This window comes from Balearica regulorum, chromosome 12 (genome assembly GCF_011004875.1).
Source record: "Balearica regulorum gibbericeps isolate bBalReg1 chromosome 12, bBalReg1.pri, whole genome shotgun sequence".
Classification (NCBI taxonomy): Eukaryota; Metazoa; Chordata; class Aves; order Gruiformes; family Gruidae; genus Balearica; species Balearica regulorum.
The window spans coordinates 17,022,726-17,046,168 of NC_046195.1; the positions used below are offsets into that span (position 1 = coordinate 17,022,726).

The window sequence follows — 23,443 nt, forward strand, 5'->3', positions numbered from 1 at the left end:
CATTGAAGGTATCACCCTTTCTCTAGACTGTGTTTATTTGGGCTAAAAAATTATTCATGGTATTTGTTAGAGGGCTGCTTCTCCCCTAGACAAGCGGCTCATGAAGGTCCCATGGATGCAAGTTGTCTCCTGGGTTTTTTCTGAGGTGGAGGCGCAAGGGTTCCTGCTGAGGACGGAATCTGACCCAACATGTGCAGAGCAGTGTGTGTTTGCTGTCCATCACCCAAACCTCTGGGACACCTCCCTGCCCGGTGCAACACATTACACAGGCAGCTCGTGGAATCCCAACCATGGTGCTGCGTGCTCTGTGATCATGAATGAGCCCTGCTCTGGACTTATGTATGCTGGAAAAATTATATTTGAGAATTATTGCTTCACCAGCCACTGACAGGCAGCCACTGCTGGGCTGAGATGTGGAAGCCTTGATGGGACCGTAGGCTCCCCTGCCCCTTGCAAGTGCTCTTATCCCAAGTATCAACCATCTTTCAACAGCGCTCTGGTGATGGGATTAATGGGCATTAGGAGGTTTTGTTCTCATCTCTCCCAGGGAGGATCAAATGCAGTGACATATCTCATTTTGCTGGTTGCTTTTTGAAAAATGCGTGGTATGTGTTAATGTTAGAAAGGCAAGGTCAAAGGAACAGAACCATAAGACACAGGGCTGGAAAAACCCTTAGAACACGGAGTTCGGTCCATGTTATCGTAGCCCTATTTGCACTATTTTAGAAGTAGCGCAGTTGTTTACCCTCAGCACATGTGCTGCAAGGCTGTTCATGGATCACAACTGTTTTCTGGGAAGAAATGCGAAAGAAAAGCCACGGCTCATGTGTCACTTGTCCTTCAACAAAAGACCAAACCCTGTACCAACACAGCGCGAGCTCCGGCTCCTGCACCCACAAGGCGTTTTCCTTCCTGGGGAGGTTTCGCTCTACCCAAGCAACACAAGTTGTTGCTGATATTTATCCCAGAGTTTTATGTTGGCCTTTTAGGCTGGAAGAATGTGACCTTGAGATGGGCAGTGTTTCAGCAGAAATCAGCACTGAATGGAGACCAACTTCAGTTTGTAGTAGACAGCTATGAGATGGTTTAGGAAGGATGTTGAGAGTATCGTATCCAGCTGAAAGAAGCATCGGGGCAGGCAAGTTTAAACACCAAAAGCCATTTAGCCAGCATGAATATATGAAGTACCTTGCTGCTGGCATAGGATGCAACTGTGTACTAAGCCCTTTGATGGACAAAGGGTCCCATGTGACATCCCTACCAGCTACCTCCTGCACACTTGAATTCCCCACCGATCTGTCACCCGTTTCTCTTATGGGAGATTTCCATTTACAAAGCTAATAATGCACTGGCAGGAGGGAGCAGGGAGCCAAAAGCTGAAATTTTCAACTGTTAATTATCAAGGTCATATTGTATTTATGTTGGTTTTTCCTGCTGTTGTGTTTTAATTTCATTACAGTTGTATTTGTTAGAATATAGCTGGTATGAGCACAGAGAGAATTCCCCCTGCAGAGCATGTTCTTTTTCCATAGGCAGTTCATGCATTGCTTGTTCATAGCAGCATATTTCTGGAAGACAAGCAATCTTCTTCCCTTTAAAAGGACTTGGGGAAAAAGGACGATCATTTCCAGGCAGAAATTTTTCTGAGGAAGATATTTTTGTGCCTGGCTAAGGAGAGACACGAAAAGGTCAAAGAAAATTAAAATCACATGCTCAGAACATTTCAAGGCAGGTGTTTTTCCTGAGCCAGGATTCAGTCTTTGAAGGGTGTATCCCAGGATTTATGCTCCTCCTAACATTTCACCTGTTTCACTAGTACTGGAGGGCGAATGATTTCATAACCCTAGCAGCCTGGTTTCCCTGGCCCCCACTCAATAACATTGCTTTAAACACATTGCAATTTTTTGCAGCTAGAAGGAAGCCTCAGACAAGCACTCCGGTCTGGCTGCTCATCGCTGCATTTCACTTGGCATGTAGGCTACAGATGAGGAATGCACAGAATTTCCTTTTCCACCCCGTCAGATCCTCTGTCTTGAGCCTGGCCCAGCCCCAAGAGCACAACGGATGCAGCTGGAGAAGGGCAGGTCCAATCTTGCTACTAAGCTCCAGTGACACTTAACCTCCTCTGCCGTGTGATCAGCCAGCAGCTGGAGGTGGATGCTAATAAGTGGCCGAGCATCAGCTGCTGCCTGTTGAAATGGGTCATTTGTGAAGGAAGAGAAGTTTATTTCCCAGGCTGGAGGAGGTGATGGAGGCTAGGGCTCTTGTCAGAGAAGGAGGAAGTGGCCTTGAATCTGAACGAAGGCGGTTTCCTGATTTTGCATCTTGATTTCTCCATTGGTGTTGGTCTACTTGAGCAGGTAATGGGATGGTAGGCTTTCACACTGCCTGCTAAAGATTGCTGCTGGCAGTCTTGTCCCAGTGTGAAAACTGACTGCAACTAATTGTAATTTCTTAGTGTCAGCAGTAGGTGGGAATCAATAGGGAGCTTTGAGCTATCAAATAATGAGGCCGGTTAATTCCTTGTGTTGCTCCTGGAAAGGCGTTAGGGAGGGACGTTAGCCCTTTGGGCAAACTGTCTTCTTGGTGACACCTATGCTTTGTGAAACAACAAGGCTTTCCCACAGGTCTGTTGGCTTGGCCTGGTTGCAATGGGAGCTGTAAACATAGGATCAAATTCTGTCTTATCTCATCCCTAAAAATTATTTTTCTTGGCCTGGAATGGAACACTAACTGGCTTCTTTCCTAAAGCAGCTGTACAGCAAAGATGGGATTGAATGAACCTCTTTCCCTTGAGCTTAGGAACAACTCAAGATGGGTAGAAAATTGCTATTGCATCACTGATACAGAAATAACTATAATTCACACCATGTACAAAGATACCAGGGTCTGATCACTAACAGCGCAATGGCTGTACTGGTTGAAACTATCTTTATTGCATCAGGAAAACAAGTTTTTATCCCAAGGATGCTGCTAAGAAATGAAGATGAGAGTTTGGTTTTGTTTGTTTTATTATTTTTTTGGTGGAATCATCCCAGCAAACAGTGTATAAACTGCTGGAAGAAAGTCAGACTTCAAAAGGCATTAGAAAATATTCCTCTTCGTCCCCTGACTATAGATTTCCTTTATTGGAAGAACAGCGCCTAGAAAACAGCCTGTAATGAAATTTGCTGTTTAATTAGTCTTCATTTTATTTCTGTATTTAATTTTGCTGGAATGGGTAAAGACTACTCAGGTTGAGGGAATGTCCTTTTTTTTTCTCCTGCATACGTCCTTATCTTAAAATTATTGGGACTGTCAAATGTTCTCTTCTGATTTTGCTAGGAGGTCTTCCCTGGCTGTGTAGAGACAGGTTTGCCTAATAATGTTTATTAACTTAATCAAAATATTAACAAAGACCTCTTTTAAACAAAGTGCTGGCTAGGCACTGGAATGAAATAACTGTTAACAAAACCTGCGAGTTTAAACTAGAAAGGAACTTTCCTCAATCATTCAGCTTTGTGTTCCTAATGGTTTTGTTATTTTGCTACTCAGTAACCATATTGATCTCAATTCTCACTTGAATTTTTTTGCATCAAAAATCAAAGAGAAATCAAAAGTAATTTCTGGAGAGAAGTTTTTCAAGCTTCTTTCTCCAGCAAAAAGTAATCTAATCTCAATTCTCCTACATATTGCTGTCTCTGGCCTCTTGGCCAATTATGTTTCGTTGGATTTAGTTTAACCCAAAGCAATCACCAGGTCATGGTGACTCTGGAAACAATTTTTATTTATTTTTTTTTTTTTAGCTGAACTATTTGTTCTTGTCTCTTCCCCCTAGTTGCTATAAAGCAAAAGGCTTCAGTTGTCTTTTCTCCAGAGAGAGCAGCAGCAGCATGTGGAACAAGCACTGTGCTAATAAAATCCTGTCTTGGTTTAATCTAAGCAGGGATTTCAGTTAAACTCTGCGTGTTCAGTGACCCCGCAGCACAGAGCTGCCCTGGGGATGGCTCAGGCTATAGGACAGTCTGGGAGCTGAACCCAAGCAGGCGTAACCCAGTGCCAGCGTTATGCCCAGCTCCTGATGCTTTCCTGGCTATGAAGGGGATAGAGAGGAGGGGAGAAGGTATCTCTGGTTTCCTCTGCATCACCAGGAATAGGTCTGTAATGTGAACAGCCGCCGCAGCGATGCCTTGTTGCCCTTGTCCCCATGCTGGGGATGCTGAGCAGGCGATGGGGAGGAGGAAGAGTGCTGCTCTGCTTGAGCTGCCACCCCCCTGCTTGATAGAGCATCCCGGGACCCGGAGCAGATCACAGGCTGTGGGTGCTGTGCCGTCTCATCTGCAGCAGGCAGGTAAGAGCACAGCCCCACCTTACCACTGCACGGTGTGGAAAATTCCCTCCCAGACTCTGAAGCATATTACAATGATGCAGGATGTACAAAATAGACAGCATTTGAAGTGTTTCCTTATAGGATAATCAGAGGAAGTCATTGTATTAAATATCCATTTGTGTCATTAGCCTTTTATTTGGTGCTTTGTCCAGACATCCTGTTTGCTTCCCCTTTGAAGTAATGAATATATTTCCTGTGTGCCAGGTCCGATCCAAAGCAAGCCCCCGTGTGAAAGCAAGGCACTGAGCTGAGATCAGTCATGTAGTCAGTGGGGAAAGACATCCCCAGACTCACATTGTGTGAGGAATTTTGAGATGAATCTAGAGCAGTGTTTATCAGCAACCCTTAAAACCACACTCCTTCAGCTATACTGTCCAGAGGTTGCAGCTACCTGCTCCCTGTGGTACAGGGAAGAAGTTTCTGGCATTTGACACCTCACGCTACTGTGGTGGGACACTGCAGCAGCAGCATCACTGTGTCATTCTGACCAGTTCAGAGAACTGGTCTAGCTCCCAGAGCAAATGCTGAGCCATAATTCTGTATATTAGGAGGTATCAGGGGCAAAGAATTGAGACCTCTCCATCTTTAAAGTGACGAAGGTGCTCCACATCCCTCTCCCTTCCTTCCAGTTCTCACTGAGAAAGCTCCTGCTGCCTTTTCTGCAGGAAGGATCGGTGTCCAGCTACTTGTTTGCAGTCATTGCTTCATGCCTGCTACCTTAGTCATCCTCAGTGGATGAATCTGGGATTGCCCCAGCTAGCAGCAGCAAAAGCCACTCTGCTTCTAAATCTGTGTCTGGGAAAAGAGATGGAGGCTTCGTATCTGGGGCCTGGAGGTGGAGTCATGACACATGTTAATGAGTAGGTTATAGCCACATCCAAGATACACATTAAATACCATGAGGAATGCTGTGCCAGCATGTGGGATCCTGCCCCAAGAAACAGCTGCAGGAACTGCATAACCCCTTCAAATGCCTCTTCACCCTTGACTGCAGTGGGGAGGGCAGGAAGGGGGGGTAACCAACTATTTGTGTCTATCAAACAAGTCCTAGCCTCTTTTGCTGCCAGGTTGGGAAGGGTTAACTAGGGAAGCACAGCCCCTAAGGACTGGGACTGTTGTTCCATGCAGATTGGCTTGTTCTTGTTTCTTGTATTGATCGCAATCACTCAGAGCTGTGCCTGTAACAAACTGCCTTAAATCATTGCAATCATAATAAGCACACCTTGGTAAATAATGCATGAGATGTCCGTAAGCCTATATTCATTAGAAGGAAGGTGCTTATAGAGTGTGGTAATCATCTGGGCTTGAGTTGGGGGCTCAGCCGTTCGGATTGAGATGTAGTAGCTGCTAGGGATCAGCCCTGAACTGAGTTGGGTTTCAGGCAGGCTCCTCAGCCCCTCAAGATGTTGGAAGTATAGACAGGCTCCTCTTCACGTTCATGAATTTTGCACGAGATGTTTAAAATGCCTCCAAGGTTCGCAGCACAATACAGGTTGGGCGGAAGTGGGCTTGTGGCAAATCTCCAAATAGCATAATAGCAAGGCATCACAATTAATAGTATTTAATATATCTTAATGACAACAAAACACATAGCAAGTAACAAGTTTTACTGTGAAAGCCTCGTAGTCAAGTTAATGGTCTGGATATTAGAAGCTTTTGTTTTAAAATGCAAATTAAAAATGCTTAGTTTTCCATTTGTCTTGAGGAGCAGAGTGGTGTTAAAGTGTGGAGCTTCTTCAAGGCCACTTTGTCTGCTCAGGCTGGGGGTTGGTGTAGTCCTTGGCTAGACCCCACAGCAGGATAGGTGCAGGTGCTGTCGCCTTCATTAGAAGGTTCCCAGGGCAAATGGCAGGGAAAACTAGTTAGGCAGTAATTTCCACCTCCCTTTCATCCTAGGGAGATTATAATTATAATTATTATTTTGTTAAATGACAGTGATAAGGACAGTTTGGATTTTGTATGGTCAGAAGAGATGGAAGTGGAGGCAGAAACATTCCTGGTTATATCAAACAGCTGTGGATGGTGATGGGTCATTTCACTCCATTATGGTTTCTGGCAAGTGAGCATTAAAGGGTGTGTGAGGGCATCGTTTCTCAGCGATGACTTCATTTGGCTGTCTAAACAAACAGCCGTTCCTCACCAGGTGCAAAGGGCCTTGTATTTGTTTTTTCCTCCATGAAGGAAAAAGAAATACCTAAAGTGAAAATAGCAGCAGTGGATTGTATCTGCTTGACAGCCGTGGTGGTCTCCACCTCCCGCAAAACAGCGGTGACATGAGCCATGGCAGGGAAAACTCACTCGTCCGTGCTCAGCCCCGATGGGGAGCCTTCATGGCCAGATGAGTGGGTTCAAACGCCCAGACCCCCAAACTCACAGACCTTCCGTTCACACTGGTTGGCTCTAGGTTGTCTATATCCAATGTGCAGGTCTGCCAAGTAGTACCCACAGTGGGTTGAGTGAGTAAGGTTTGAGCTTGCACAGGGCATGAAGGTCTTGTAGGAGCAGTCGCTAAGCCCCTGGAGGTATGTGCTGGAGGGAGGGCTAAGCCTCTGGCATGCTTGATCAGTTTGAGATTGACTGGCTTCTCCTGAAACACAAGTGTGGGAATTGATCTTGTGGATGATGTTTGAGAATGGGTGAGGAGACAAACCTGGCTGGTAACTTGCTTACACAGCCTGCTTCTAGCTGTCCTGCACGCCGTCCTTCACTGGTGCAGCTACTTGCATCACACCTCAGTGATCCCACTTTTCTTGAGGTCAGGAACCAGAAAATTTGGAAGTGGTGGGGAATCTGCTGTCCCTGGAAGGAGATGTCCTCTTTGAGAATGCCAGAGGATCAGCTGGTTTAGAAGATCATCTTAGCTTCACTTCTTTCTGAACCAAACCAGAGCATTTTATAGATGCAAACAATTTAAACTTACTTCAGATCCCTAAGTAGGCCACATCTCAGATTAAATTTAAAACCCCAGCTCTCCTGTTGGCAGCCACATCTTAAACTTTCATTAAACTTCTCTACCTTCATTTCTAAAGCTGTATTTTTGTCCTTGATACTCTTCCTGGATGGCTGTTGCAGAAACTCACAGCTGGTGGTTACAGTTAAATATAAGGAAGAATAGTAAAACTTTTCCTCTCTAAAAATACATTTCTGAATGTCAAGCTCAGTCTTATCTCCAGGAACAGTCTGAAGAGCTTGAGATGATTTTTAGGTCCTGGGTTTTTTCAGAATCAATTCTTTTTGCTTCTTTCTAGTGTAATTAAAGAAATAAGTCCCCCAGCAGCTCAGCTCCACATAGAGCAGAGCCCCCAAAGAAAAGTGATGATCCTAGGTATTTTATAGTTACACTATAATTTTATTTTTCCTGTAGTGCATCATCTGTCACAGAAGCAAGACAACAAACAGAGAAAGGGTCAGTAAATTTTAAGCTGGTCCAGTTAGATTTAGAGAAGAAGGATCAGCTACCCTGAGGGAAAGCAGATAAACGGGGAAACGTTACCCAGCCTGCCTTCACCTTCGCACCGTGCCGCCTTGGATGCTGCTTGCTTTGCGACGCTCGCAAGAGATGTGGCAATTTGTAGCCATGAAACTGGCAGTCCTGTCAAGCTCCCCTGGAAGTGGAGCCCTGGTATGGGCACCCTATGCAGGGGCACGTGTGGGGTGCTAGGGGTGCGTGTGGGGTGTAACCCATCTCTGCTGGCATGGCTGCTGGGGAAGGCAGCTTCACGCTGCGGATGATGGTTAGGGCACATCAGACTCGCTTTCTTTGGTAACCTGAGCCAGGATTTGAGCTGAGGCCTCCAAAGGTGAAAGGCTAATACACTCGCCTCCCTCCCTGCCACTGAGCCCCCTTTGCTTTGTTAAGGCGATGTGCTAACTTTGGGAAATCGCTCCCGCAACCCGTAACTGATGAATGAAATGAGAAAGCCCTGCTCGGCGCGCAGGGATAATGCGCTGGCCGCTGGGCTGTTTGCTCTGTGATATTTAGCAAACAGGCTGCAAAGAAAGCTCAGCGAGATCCCAGACAAAAGGAGAGGACAATCAACTGAAAAACTCACTGGGTTCAATTATGGTCTGGAATTTAATCCTGGTAGGTTTGGTAGGGCTTTCCCCCACTCCAACCATTGGCCCCCCAGGCAAAATCCATCTCACAAGCAGGTTTCTCTGAGGTCTTGGGGCAGCATGCAGAGGTATTAAGCTCATAAAGAGTTTCTTATTCATGGAAGGCCCTGTAGATACCACAGAAGCTTGTACAGATTACTTCTGGGTGAGGCCATAATGCTGGAGGTGAAAGGGGCTGGGATGTTCTTGTGGCTGGGAAATCCAGGCTGCAAAGAAGAGAGGGGTGGTTAAAGCCCATAAATAGTTCTCAGCTAATGAAATTGCTGGGTGGGGAAAAGGGGAAAATAGCCCTTTTTTAAAGCAGATGAGGCAAACATGCCTCCCAACATATTTTCTGCTCATAAAACTCAGTCTGGGTTTCTAGGTAACTAGTGGAGAATACCCCAGGGGAGAAGTTTCTGAGGGTTTTCCACAGTTGCTAGATTTGAATAACTGAATGGAAGTGCTGAATATCGACCTTATCTCGCACAGAGCATGGCTTACCCCATCCCACCTCTCCTGAGGCTCACTTGTGTATGAAGCAAACCTGAAAGTCTGGGGGTCCTTCACACTTGGAGACCCATTGTCATGATCCAAGATTCACCAAGAAGTACTATTATTTTATGATCCAGTCTGATCTCCTGGCTATCTCTGCCTAAATCTTGGTTTTGCTTTCTATGTCCATATGTCATCCTGCGTTCCTGGGGCTGCCCATCCTCTTGCAGAGCCATCTCCCATAGATGTTCACCTGCTAGATGGGGATTCAGAGGCTGATGGCTGTTCATAAGGTACTGATCTTCCTCCAGGTCTTGCTGTTTCTTTAATTTGTTCTATTTCTAAACATTTTTATTTCTAAGCAGCAGTTACTTTCTGGAGCTTAAATTCTCTGCTGGTCTCGGGCTCACCTTCAGCTCTGCCTGAAGGTAGTGAGTCAAATTAGTTATCAAAGGCATGGAGAGGTTCAGGTGTTGGGATGGATTTCTTCCCCTTGCTGGCCATGCTTTGCTTGCAAAACCAGGCTGTGCCTGCAAACAGTGGGGTTTAAGCAAGGAAAAGGGCTCCTTCTTCCCTCTGCTGTGAGGGATGGATCTGACAGTGACCAGCAGTCCTATTAAAATTATTTTGACTATTTCTCCTTGACTCTTTGAGATAGTTAGGTTTACTCTAATTATTATTGCACTGGAAATAAGCATTTGGATCCCATCTAAGCCTTGATGTGAGCAGAGGCATTGCGATGAAATAAAACTGGATGAATGCTTGGTTTACGTGAGGCTTTTTCCTTACTGGCTCCCCTGTCTTTACTGGGATTCAGACCAGTTAATCCAGCCTGTGAATGATGTCCTGGTACCTTGCTGCTGTCCAAAACAGTATAGGGTTCTTGCCAGTCATAAACTGAATTTCGAGTCCAGGGAAGCTTTGACTGGCCAAGCGGGGAATCCAGGCGGGTTAAATTAACTAGTGCTGTTTTGTACCAGGGACAACTTAAATCTAGGTAACAAACTTGACATGTAGTCACTGCTGTTAAAAAGCAGCTACAGAGAAAATAAGCAGTCAGCTGATCATCCCTGCAACATACGTGGGCCTCAGGATGGAGAAGATGCAGATGCTTTTCCTGTTTGCAGCCTGTGCCCTGGTGAGCAGGCAGCGATGCTGTAGGGACAAATGGCACAGAGATCATTTACCGATGTGATTGAATTTAATATTACTCGTATGTCTGGGCCAATTGGTGGCCACATGCGGAGGTGTATCCTTCTCACTGTGTGCAGGAGGGCAAGCTGCTGATGTCTGTGCAAGCCACAAGTTCAGAGGAAGGAAATGGCACGTGCCTGCTTCCAAAGGGCCAAGCCTGCCCAGGCAGGATGGCTGAATATGGCTGTGATGAAATCTGGTGATAAGTATATTAAAAGGGGGGAGTTGTTCTGCAGATGCAGAGGTCAGGTGTGAGTGTCTGCAAAGTCTGAGAAAACTTGTAACATCTCAGGATTAATTAACACAGGCTGCCGATCTCTGCAAACACAAGCTGCTCCTGTGTTTGCAGTGTAGAAGGAGCTGTAAATGAAACATAACAAACTGTGCGGCTGACAAGTGAAGAGATTGTTTTATTAATCAAAGTCTGGAAAAGATCATGCAGTGAACCAGTTTCAGACCAGTGGGTCTAGCCAGTCCCTGTTGCTGGCAGAGATTCTGGGCAATCCCACCAGTTTCTATTGCCTTTGCAACATGCTGTTTGCTGTAGCTGTTCTCCTGGGTCTTGCTCCTGGTTGTTTTGTCATAACGGCCAATTTCTACTTCCCAACGTGGCTGGCCTTGTCCCAATTTCCAGCCAACCCACCCTATCACACCAGACTGGCCTTCATTGTACAGGATCTCCCCCAAAAAGCCAGGGAGTTTGCAAAATGGTCCAGTGTGAGCAGGCCCTTCTCTGACCTTGCTCTTGCTTTGGTATACCTGCCCTGTCTCTAGTTTCTTGCCTCTTGGCGTCCCTGAGCATCCCTCTAGCCCAGGTTTGTGGTTTAGTACAATGCCAGATTTCTCTATTTCCTAATATCTGCTCCAAAACCGGTTCTAGTTGGGCTCTGACCACTGAGGCTACCTGTATCCTTTTCTATCTTAACTGATAGTTTGAAGCCCACAGGAGCTGCTAATGTCTGTTCAGGGATTTAGCAGAGGATGACTTGTGCTGTGAGGAGAGGACTATATATTCTGTACATCTCTCCTGCCCTGAAGCCATTGTTTTATCTTCAGATCTATTTTATTCCCCCTATTAGACACTCTGGGAGGACAGATATAAATTAAAAGCAAATTATGCAACCTGATACCATCAGTCAACAGACACCTATCTCTGCCCACATACCCCGAATAAATGAAACCACCATCACATCTGACTATAGACTATGGAAAAGCTGAGGGGGGGGATTTGAAGGTCAAAACACTCAGATACTGTATCCATCATGCATTTGGGCAGATTTTTGAATAATGCTGCATCAAGCAACTGCCTTTCCCTTCGCGGTCGTGCTTGGAAAGGCTGGCAGTTTCAGGTAACAGCTATTGGATCAAAAAGCAGAAGTGGTGGCACAATATCGCCTTCAGAGGAAAGACAGATGATGCGCGTTTCTGTTCGCTGTACTGAGTACCTGATACAGTCTGGGATCTGCTTCCTGTCACAGGGAATATTCTCTCCTGCTGCAGGTGCACAGATATTTGGAGAGTGCTGACAGCCAGGCGAGCAGGTCTGGATGATGGGGTGCAGGACATCCATTCCTCCCCTATTGTGGGAAGGGGGTGCATGACACCACTTTTCTTGGCATTGACACCAGGTATGTAACCCTCCTGCTCCCCGGGAGCTCAGCTCCACCCGTGCTGGACATCGGAGTTGGCTGCATCTCATTTCCAACCACCTTTTGACCAGCGGGAGATCTGGTGTCTGTGGATCCATCCAACACCGTGCACTCCAGCCAGCCACCCCCTCCTCCCAGCTGCAGTTCACCATCACCTGTGGAAATGCAGCTCCCTGTTAAGTCCATGCTTGCAAAACTTTAAAATACTCCAGACACTGAACCCCAACTGCTCGGGGCTGTGCTGCAACCAGCTGGGTGCTGTTTATTGCCCCAAAAGGCTGTCTTTAATTGCAGGAGCTAGCGAGGCAGTACCGACAAGGGCTTGGCTGCAGGCTCCTGTTTCATGGGAGGCAGGTGAGTGCAGCAGTAATTCTCTCCCGCTTTCTTCCACACGAGGATTTGGTATCTCGGGATGAGATACAGGTCTGGCCGCTCGGTGTGAGCTCTCAAGGCTTGTGCGAGAGCCCACGTCCCCCCTTCCTCTCTGCCCACCTTGTCCTTGGGGTGGTGTGGGGCTAACCCCACCCTGACACAAGGGATGTCCTAGCTGGTGTCCCTAAAAGAGATCCCCCATCTTGTGCTTCTGTACTGTTCTCTATGGAGCTGAGGAGTTTTCCTCTGAAAACCCACTGTTCTTCTGGAGAAGGGTGAGGCCAGGCCTGTCCTGAAGCTGCGTTGTCTCCCATGGCGGAAGGAGAGGCATAAAATTAGGCAACCGGGGAGGTAATGGAAGATGAGAGTGAGCTCAGGGGTTTAGCTTGAAAGTTGCATGGAGTAGAGCCCTCGCAACAGCCCTCGCAACAGGTCTCCTTGGGGCCAGGGACAGCCTCCTGTCATGGTCTGCCCTGCATTGGTACCTGCTAAGCTTCTGTGTTCCTGATTTAGTTGGTATGCACTGAGAAGCTGTCTTTGTAGATTGTCACTGTTTCTGGGGACAGCGGTCCCTTCCTCACATCTGCTTCTGTGGCTGTTTCTTCTGCTTGGTTGAGAAAAGCATCCAAGGTACTGTCTCCTTCACACGGCTGAAGAGTGCTGATGTGGGTGGGAAATGCCCGGATTTTCTTTAAATCACCAAATTCTCTGTTCTGTGACATGCAGATAACAATGCAGTAACTGTCTGTGCAACTTTGAGGCACCCTCTGAGCAAAGCTCAAACAAACCCATTGCATTTCAGGTTGCCTGGATAACTTCTCCAATGACAAGCTCAACCCACTAATAAGGCTTGAAGGATATTACTGCATTTCTCAAGAGTGCTCAGCTTTTGAAATGACATTTCCCCTGGTATTAGGAGTTCTGGAAGCTGAAACCTGCCAGAAGATCAGTATCTTTAACCGTATCATGAGGACTTCTTTTGGGAAAAGGCATCTGTAGAATGAATTGTCATAGGCACAGGCATGAAGTGTTGAAAATCAGCTGAGGGGCAGAACGTATGGGGGGAGGGTGTGTCTCTGGGTGTGCTGAAAGTAAATGTTATCTCCAAATTGCTTATTAAAAACTTCATTTTAATGTCCTGATTCAGATCCTGTTTATTCCAGTGCAATCAGGAGTAGCTGCCCCGAAGCAAAGCCTGTGCCTGGTGACATGGCAGTACCAGCCAGCGGGGTTGCATCAGGAGGAACGTGAGAGCAGAGTCAAGCCCTGTGTCCTGAACCCCTTATTGTTTTGGAACGTACAGTGCTTTTAACCTGACCTCATGAAAGGCCCCATTTGAGGGAATTTCTCCATTGATATTGAATATAACCCTCAGCTCTTGATTCTTTGGTCTACCCAGCTTTGACCATCAGCTGGTAAGTCCTGGGTCTGCTGTTCTCGAGATCCACTAACGCTGCTTTGGCAGATTTTCGAGGCAGTTCATGAGTAGTCATTCAAACGCTGTTCAAAACCCTCATCTAATAAGCTAGTGGCAAAGCAGCTTCCAGAGCTGTACTCTATTCCAGCAACTCCCTTTGCCAAGTAGAAATTACACTATTTTCCAATTTCATTATTACCTCTGTTTTTTATTATAGCATCATTAGAGTGAGAAAACTGGAAAGGAAGTGGGGATTGTATAATGGAGGAAATAGTGAATTAATACCTCTACCATATGATGGAACAGTGCAGAGCTGTGACAGTGTCAGAAAAATATAGAGCAAATAAAGATCATGCTGGCTGGATGAAGACGAGACTTCGCTACTTGCTCTGAGGAATATTAACTTACAAAAAGAATTATTTCTCAGAAATATAAGATCTCCTTTTTTTTTTTTTTTTGCATGCACATGTGCTTGCTTGTGAATAAAGCCATCGCAGGGATATGGGGCGGGGGGAAGGCTTTTATGGTACATAGATGGGCTTTAGCACATCAGCAAAAGAAAGCTGATTTATTGCCTGAGAAGTCATGTCAGGGCATTTTAAGGAAGGGGCTACATATGATGATAACAAAGAATTGTCTATTCCTTACCATGTGGTTCTCCAGTGCTAAATCCTGAGAAGTGTTTATTAGCTCTTGAGCATTTATAACTACTGGCTTCAGTGGGCTGGGATCTGAATAGGAAAGTGCAGCCCACGACAGCCAGGAATGTGGAGGAGTTTGTCTTTTTTATTCTGAAAGGGTAGGTAGCACTAAATAGTGAAAAACACCCTAGTTTGGTTTTTTTTTCCCTGCCACTTTTCAAATTACATCTATATTTTCAAGCTCGCTGACCTTACGCTGACATACACAAATCAGACAACCTGTTATTTCCTGTGCACCTTGAGTTTTCTGGTGGAGCATGAAAATTCAGTTGTTATAATACATGGAAATGGCATTGCTCGCAGTTTCTGTGGATGCCTGGATAAAAACCTTTGTGAAATGTATCCCTTAAAATCCCATTTTGTTTGTAGTAACACCAGAAAGTAACTAAATGCAGGTATGTATCATTTTTATTTTGACGCTGTCTTTTGAGAAGTGATTAGCGAGGGTAAACAACTCCGCAGCAGAAACTGTGTGTATCTGTTGTGCAGTTGTCAGACCTCAACAAGTGTGCTTTTAATAACAGCTTGTTATACAGTTCACTGCGTTGCAAATAGATGCAGGTTTTGGAAACAACTTATTTATGTATCTTCTGATCATTTTGAATGCCTGACAGCTCTGCAATAAAGATGCCTCTTAGCTGAGCAAATGTCTTCAAAGGAGCTGCAGGCAAACCGACAGTGAAGGGGAAAACACAAATGTCGGTTGGGAAGCATCAATGGGCAGAGAACGATGAATTTGAAAGTATAAAATCCGGATTATACATTTGTAGAGCCTCTTGAAGCTTTAAACTCTCTACAGCCTGTCGAGAGCAGAATGATCTCTGATTTCCTGCAAGGAGGCCAGCGCCGGGGTGGAGGGATGCAGCTGGGCAAGGCCAGAAGGGATGCAAAGAAGCATTTTGCATCCACCTGAAAGTGCGAGGAGGAGGTGGAAGGAAGCCGGTCGCGGTGACCTAACCTCACGCTTGTCTGCAAACGAAGTCTCTGGAAAAACAACGGCTCTTGGGCACGTTCCTGCCGTGACTGCAGAGATCGGTGCGGCAGGCTGGAGTGACCCCCAGCAATGCTTTGAAGGTCCAAGAGTTATATAGGAAAATTATGGGATGTGAAATAAAATACTAGGCGATCGATGAAAAACATACATTTATTGAGATGTTACAGTCAATTGCATGGCTGTTAAACAGCTATAACTATGTATTAAATAATCAGTTCAGCTGGTATTTATTTAATATAATCGCAGCCTATTAAACCTGAATTAAGTACAGAGTTAAGTGTCTCTGGGACACACAGCCGAATATGGTGCCAGGAACATTTTATGTTGCCTGAAACCCTTTGTGGAAAACTCCCACAAACGCAGGCTTTGCAAAACTGTCCTTTGCTTGACAGGGGAAACACAACATGAGATTTTTAATTTTGACCTGAACTGCAGCAGAGTTATCTAGCAACTTTTACCTAGACCGTGACTTAATGTAGATGCATAATTTCTGTAGATCAAAAATACTTGACTGACTTTTTGAAACTGTTCCTTTACAGACTTTTCTATGGTTTATTTTGCTTTACTTGCACATCTTTGCTCCCCTGATTGCCTGATACTTACGCAGTTATTCACACCAGCACAAAGTGAGTCCAAAGTAAATGTAAAATGCTGCTAAATCAACACGGAATTTGCTCTGACCTGGCTGGGCTTGCAAATGGGAGATGTGAATAAGGACTACTCTCACTCTGGAAACGCGAGGTCAGAGGACCCAAGGGGATGTATAGTTCTCAACTCCCAACATCTCATTTTCTTTCTACCAGCTTACGGAGGTTTGTCCCCTGGCTCACGGGCATGGTTTACACGATGTGTGTTCAAGTGCTGCTCTGAAGGGTACTGGTGCCAAACACCTTGGAGCTGGTGCACGCTGAGACCTGGGATGAAACTCCTATCTGTGACTTGGTGAAATTGCTGCCATTGATGTTCTGGGTTTGCGTCGAAGTATTTCTGGTTTTGCTTACTTAATGCCTCTTCTTTGTCTTTTTTAGTGACAAATGAAGCCAAGCAAAGACTCTTGTCTTTCAAAATAAATATCTAGACTGAATGCGACATAAACTACATATGGTGTGTGTTACAGATTTATTTTCATGAGAGTTTACCAAAAAAAAAAAAAGCTGCTGAAGTTAGGGGAGACCCTCATTCATTAGCCCTCAATGCCAGGGCTGTCTGCGGTGTTACACGCAGATTATTTGCGTTTCTTTTACTGGGCTTTGTGCCTTTCCCCAGCTTCCTGAGCCGATATGTCATTTCACCATTCCCAGGGTGTGGGAGCACTGTGGAGAGCTGATGGCAATTTATTGTCCCCACCAGAGATGACTCCCCCGATAGTGGCAAATACAAGCGGAAAGGAGGCGAGTGAACCCACGCGGGGTGTGATCCTGCCACCCAAATTCTCTCCCGTCTTGCAGCAGGGGTAGAAACAAGCCGGGATTGCGCTAACGGGCAGATCCCAGTTCCTGTGGAACCTGAATGCCTCTGTGTAATGAATGCTGCCGCTGCAATCCCCGTTCCCCTCCCTCCGGCTAATTAGCCCGTGTTTAACACCCAGACAAAACCCTGCTGCACCTGCACCGCCTTGGGACGTACAATGCTGGGGCAGCCAACAAAGCGGCATGGCAGGGACCCCAACGCGCTGAAAGCACTGCCATCCCTTGCAAGCACTACTTTGAAAAAGGATGATAGAAAAGGGGGGGAAAAAATAAAAGAGGAGGAGGAGATTCACTCACTTGGACTTTTTCACTGTTGGAGAGAATGGGTGAAAGCCCCACAAAAGCGGCTTAATAAAGAGGAGAGGGAGAACAAGGCGAGAGGGGAAGTGCAGGGCAGGCTGAAAGGAAGGAGGGCTTTCCAGGTTGTATTGTCCCCTTCGCCCTCCAGAGATCCTTAGTCAACGTCTCAAAAGCCGTCGATGACATCAAGTTGATTGGTTTTGCTGCAGCCGTTAAAAGTAGCGGCTGGAGAATCGATGCGGCCATCTTCTGCGCAGGACCCACTTGTTAGGAGGACAAAACGAGTCTCATTCATGGGCACTACAAAGGGGCGAGCTCTGCTTTGATGTGGTGATGGATGGCCCCTTCACCTGTTTCTTCCCTTGGGAGGAACTGTGCGATGCATTTTCATCCAGCGCTCTGGCCAAGTTCTTCCTAGGAATAGCTGCAGTTCAGCAATAGGTGAAATTATTCCTTTTTGAAAAAAATACTGAAAAATCATAATGAGAAGAATATAAATTTCTACCTCCTATCCTAGAAAGGTAAACTTATTCTTCCTTGCCCAATACACACATGGAAGGAAGGAACCTGTGGTTTTTTATGGCCAGGTTGGATGACAATTTGGTTCACTATTAGGGCATGACTTTTAGAAGATGCTGCTGCTTTGCCATAAATAGAAGTTAAGCCTCAGATGTGCCACACAGGGGGATTTAGGTTCCCACACGGATCACTCTGCAGTTGGTGTAGGCAGCCTCAGGAGAGAGCAGAGTAGGGTGCATTGCTCAGAGTCACCTGCAAGGGGACCTGAATTGCTACGATTGTGTGATAGGTGAGCTGTGCTACAGGAGGGAAACCGAGACAGGATGGTTAAGTCACTTTCCTGAGATTCCTGGAAGAGTAAGTGTAGAGGATGGCCATAGATCTCGGGAGACTCTTATTTCCAGGCTAGTGTGGCCATATCTTTAGTCATCTTTTCTTGTTGTTATTGTACAGGATGGAAAAAGTGGAGCCCATGAAGCCCAGTTGAGATCACAGGTCTGTTGTGCAAGGTGCTGTATGTCTTCTTGCCTGAGTTAGCGCTCTCTGATCCACAGCTTGGTGCAAAATTTCTGAGAGGGATCTTATCAGAGAGAGTCTATTCCCTGTGGATGAGCTCTCTGGCTTAGTATTTCACCATTGTTTGTGCTTAGGAGGTCTGGGACACCTCAAGCACATCCACATCACCCTCACAACATCCTCAGGAATGCCAAGGCACCACGGACATGGGTGGGTTGTGACTGACCAGTTGCAGGGTGATGCCCGTTTAGATGGGACGTCTGGCATCTGGGACTACAGGACAAATGGCCAATTAGGAGAATGCTCATAAAAGCAGAAGTAACAGTCAGTATGGGCTTCAGGCATAACATGGTTGATCTCGAAACATGAGCAGAATATATTCAGGCTTAAATAGGGAGAGTGATCAGAAGGTCAGTCTCAACAAGAATCCCTAGGAGTCTAGTATGCTGGACATAAATTAGTATCAACAGTTCAAACACCTCAAAAATTGGAAGTAAATTACTTCAGACACTTAAGACAGATGGTATCCATGCACCAGGCAGAGCCAGAAAGCCCATCTCTCAGGGCAACGCCAGTTCCTCCCTCTCCCGTGAGCTGGACCGCAGCAGTGAGACAGTAGGACTATTGCTTGATGCTGATGTGAATTTTCTGAACCTCCTGGGACAGCAGATGAGAGAAGGGGAAAAGAAAGTGATCTGTGTCTGGGAACAGATGATTTTTCTCTAAGTACTGCTTCAGTTTTATCCAGAACATGAGCAGCAAAGAGAAAAACTAACCCAGTCTCCTGCTGCGTCCTCCTACAGTGATATAAATATGGCTGGAAAATGTCTGTACTGTTTATTACTTTGAAGTCAAATGTGCACCGGTTATTTTCAGAAACATGGGAGAAGTAATGCCTTCTGGCTGGCTTTGAGTTGCTAGGTCATCTGACAAATTTCCCTTTCCCTGTCCCCCTGCTTGTATATACACATGGAAATGCCGACATGGATATTTTAATGTATATATTAAAACTAGACGAAACGTTGGTGTGCTGTTTGGAGATGTGTGGCATAGAAATAAATCACTGAGGAGAGCAAGGAAGGAACATGTGCTGCTCTCTGGCAGCTTTGGCTTACTCAGGGCTGCACAACGAGGCAAGGCACAGCTCCTGAACAAACAGGTGGATGCAGATCAAACCCTATGGGCAAAACAACCAGCCACCATTTTCCTGTAGGTTTGACAGGGGATTTAAGGTGTGTTTAGGGAGTAGCTAGAGGCGGTGCAGCACAACGCTGACAGCTTCAAGTGGGGAGAGGGCTCGTGGCAAGGAGAGGGGAGAGGAGGGCTGTTTTCTCCATTCCCCAGCACTACGTGGTTGAACGAGGGCTGCAGCTCTGGGTGACCCTGTGGAGGAGGCTGCTATGGAAGTGGTGGAGGAGAGGACATAGGGGACAACTGGGACAGCTCCCTGCCTCTCCCAACTGCATGAAAGTGTCCCAGGACATCAGCTCCAAACAGCCAACCAAAGTGAATCAAGACTTTAAAGAAAGCACAAGGTTAAAAAGTATTATCAAGCTCTTTTGTTTCCTGCGTGTCCGGTTGCTATTATTTGCTTTCTGACCTTTATGATTAGATAAAACAAAAAAAGACCTTGACAAAGTGACTTAGGTCTACCCAGGGCCATGAAAAGTGGAGGTGCTGTTCTCAGAAGCAATGAGATATTAGACCTCGCACACAGCAGAACACACCAGGGACTGATCCCCCACCTGACAGCACCAAGAGCAAGCTATCTCTGCGTGGGGACACCCCACGCTTTCCAAATCTCTGCCTTGCCCTCAGTGTTGTCCTGTCTGTGACATGGGGGCAAGGCTAATTGTGTAGCTCAAATACTAGGAGAACAGCTATGTGCAAAGCTCCCTGAGAACACGGCCTGCTCATTACACTCATTATCATTATCCATGCCTTTCCAGACACGTGATGGATGGACAACCACATGGCCCCCGAGAGGGTTTTGTGCACAGACCTGCGCACTGACAGAGGAGAGCTGTATGGGGATGAGGGCAGGGCCTCGGGTTGTCTTAATTGAGTGTTAATGGGTCCCAACTGGGAGACAGACTCAGCTGGGTGCCAATTACCCTAGTTGGTAAGGAGGTCTGATTGGGTCCTTGGAGGAAGCTGGTTCCTCACTGAGCTTACTAAAGGGAGGCTGGAAAAGGAAATAGCTGTTGCTTGAAAGGGGGAAGGTTTTAGCTATTGATTTTTTTTGTTGTTATGATTTGGAAATTTGCTATGAAGCAAGTTATAATGATTGAAAAAACAAAACCAAGAGAGCTGTGTGTGGTGGGGGACAAGGCTGCAGTGGAGCAAACAAAAGTGGTTGGAAGAAAGTTTCCCAGGACAGGTAGGAGAAGGGAGCCTTGGCAGGGCTTCCTGCTGGGTGTCTGCTTGTTCAGCTACTTGTAAGGAAAAACTAGAGCTCCATCTTTCTGCTTCTGCTGTGGTGCTTCTTCAGCAAGTAAGTGGGGCTGGAAGGGTGATGCATGGAAGCTATAGGCTGTGGGGAAGGTGGTGTTATGGGTCTGGCTCCTTGCTCACAGGTGCAAGATGCAGAGCTGTCTGTGCAGCTTGCAGAGGCTGGTTTCTGCTGGAAGGTAGGGTCCCCAGAGGCCTGCAGTAAGGTATGGCTCATCTATATGTTAGGGTAAAGATGTAAATCTGAGATTGGAGTGTCTTTGTATTTGCAGCTGTATGAAGTATCGGGCTCTGTGTCAATGTTGTGTGGAGAAACGGGGTCAGGGGAGAGCGGCTTTTTTTCTATATGTCTCTGAGCATGCTGGCAACACTGATGTGAATGACAGGTTTTTGTCTTAAAATAAGATGGTTTCCTTCCTCCTGGGATCTGGTTGCTACAGCTGTTGCTCACAGTTGGAATAGATGAGTCCAAAGGAAATAAGAACTTCTGGTTGCTTTCCAGTCTGTCAGAGTTAACCCTTTGTAAATAAGAAGGAAACTGAGGCACAGAGAGGCTGCACACCAAATGCAATCCAGCGGGTTTAAATTAGCTCCATTCTGCCAGCTAAATCAAGACTCTAACCACAAAAGCACATCTGGTGGTGGAGACTCTGCTGTTTATTTTGCCTTTGTTTTGATGAAAATCCTAGAAATTTTTCCTTTGCTTGCCAAATTGATCCATGGTCCTGAGTCTCTAGGAAGAGATGGTACCGTCAGTGTCTGAGCCCTTTAAATCCTTCCCACAAAGGGTTCTGCTTTCCTGTAGGAGGGAGGAGTGCAGCAGGCATTGTACAGCCTTGCTGCAGTGTTGGGCACTGGAAATAACCTCATTAGAGGATCTCCTCTTCCTCTCCCTTTTTCTCTCTAGGACCATAAAGCACTTGCAGATGTGAAGTCAGCTTCCAAGCATGGCTCACCTGCTCATTGCAGTGCTTAGTCTTGATGCAGCTCCAGGGAGCTCTTTCGAAAGCCCTTGTAAAAGTATCAAAGGGATGATTGGATGTTTTTGTTAGGGTGGATGTATTGCCTCTGATTTGGTTTTCTGGCCCAGGCTTCGTTGCATTGTTAAAGCTTTATTCTATGAGCAGCTAAGTTACCTGGGCAGACCAAGGGTCTAGTTTGCCTGGCACCCTGCCTCTGAGGTTGTAGTTTCATACTTGTTAGTGCTGGCTTTGTGCATTGGACCAGTCAGTGATAGATCTGAACTGGATCGCCTGTTGGCACGTGCAGAACTTGTGCTGGTTTTACACTCGTATGCCGAGAGAGTAGGCATGTGGAAGTCAGATGATATTTAATGCAGTGCAGAATGCAACATGAACATCTAATCTGTCAGAATTAATCTACCAACATTTTTTGAGCTGGAAGAATGAATTTTTATTGGAATGGTACTCTACACCATTTTTTGTTGTGTCTTTGAGCTATAACTGGGGCAACAAATGCTGGACTTGATGCTTTATTTTTTTTTTAATCGCAGCCTTAGATAGCTGATATTAGATGCTCTGGGAAAGAGGATTAGAAGGGAGCAAGTAAGAAGTGATTTTCCTCATACTAGTCTCTCAGATGACATTAACCAAACAAGACTGGCCACAACCATATGATTTTTATCTGCCTCTGCTAGTGAAAAAGGAAAAGTACAACAGACATCAAGGAAACCAGCACAGTCTCATCCCTGAGTGCACACTGCTGACTTATCAGCTTTTAAATTGCTGACAAATGACAAGCTCCTGTAATGATCCAGTTCAGAGGGGACCTTCTTGGAGAAACACAGGGATGCTCCTGGCAGGGTCATTACTGGAAGTCGTTAATCACCGATTTGATATTCAAAGCTGATGGCAAGTCAAAGCAGGTCAGCATGCTAATGGTCATCAGTGGTGGCAACGACCAATTTCCACAGAATTATTGTCAGTGCAGGCAGCAATAAGTGGCTCAGAAAAGGCAATCTTTTATTTTTAAATGGGAGCCAGTATGGGGTGGGCTGTAGGGGCAGAATGAACTGCTGCCTGACAGGAGGCAGATTTGCTTCTAATTGGGAGAGGAGAGCAGTCAGGAGAGATGCAGCTGTAACTCCAGGGACAAGCAACATTTCCCAGCTGAGACCATCTGCTGTCATTTTTGACTAAGAAATTAAACAAGGTAACGCTTCTGGTTAGCACGAGGGAGCTGGCGTGCATCCTGGGTGAGCATCAGTTGGGGGGTGAGACTGTCCTGGTGACTGGAGAGCAGTCCTTCCTCAACTGCCTGCTCCACTGTGTGTTGCCTAGTTTAAAGGTGGAAAATAAATGCTGGGAGCTCTTGAAGTCATTGCTCAGCCCTTGTCTGGGAGCACGCTGTTCAGGAAGGCTACAAAATGCCCTTTTGTATCCACTACTGCTGTTTTCTGGCAGCCCTAGAGATGCCCCGGGAACAACTAAGGCAGGTTCATGGTGTGTTTTCTCCCTTAGTCCCACACGGTGGTATGGAGGTACCATCTGGAGCCCAACTGGTGCGAACGTTTGGTTTGCTAACATGGACAATTTGCTGTGCACCCTCTTGTTTGTGTCTGCTAGTTTCCTGCTCTGTTAAAGCAGCTGAGTCAGTTTTCCATGAATGTGAGTTTAAAGTATTTTGATATTTAGTTTTATTTTTTTTACACTCCTTGGTGAGTGGCTTTCCCTCAAATTTTTTTCATTCATTTTCTTTTAGAAATGCGAGCACTGATTCTTGCCGGTAGCCAGAAGAGATGCTGCCCAATTATGGTTCAAAGCAGCGAGGCCTTCTCCAGTCAGCACTTATTCCTGTGCTTGTGGGTGAGGAGCTGCTGTGCTGATGGCTGTGCAAAGTTGGAACAAAAAGACTGTCCCTGCCGTATAAATCTCCCTGTCTA

The 23,443-nt window shown here is 46.1% G+C and overlaps 1 long non-coding RNA gene across 2 annotated transcripts in view; it reads left to right on the top strand.

Annotated features, from left to right (window-relative positions):
* Positions 1–2,075: 2,075 nt before the first annotated feature.
* LOC142603499 (uncharacterized) overlaps positions 2,076–23,443 on the top strand; it is a 274,639-nt gene continuing 253,271 nt past the window's right edge. For both annotated transcript variants that reach the window (XR_012837443.1, XR_012837444.1), the window contains exon 1: positions 2,076–2,360. This is a non-coding gene — a long non-coding RNA (uncharacterized LOC142603499). The remainder of the gene's footprint in view (positions 2,361–23,443) is intronic.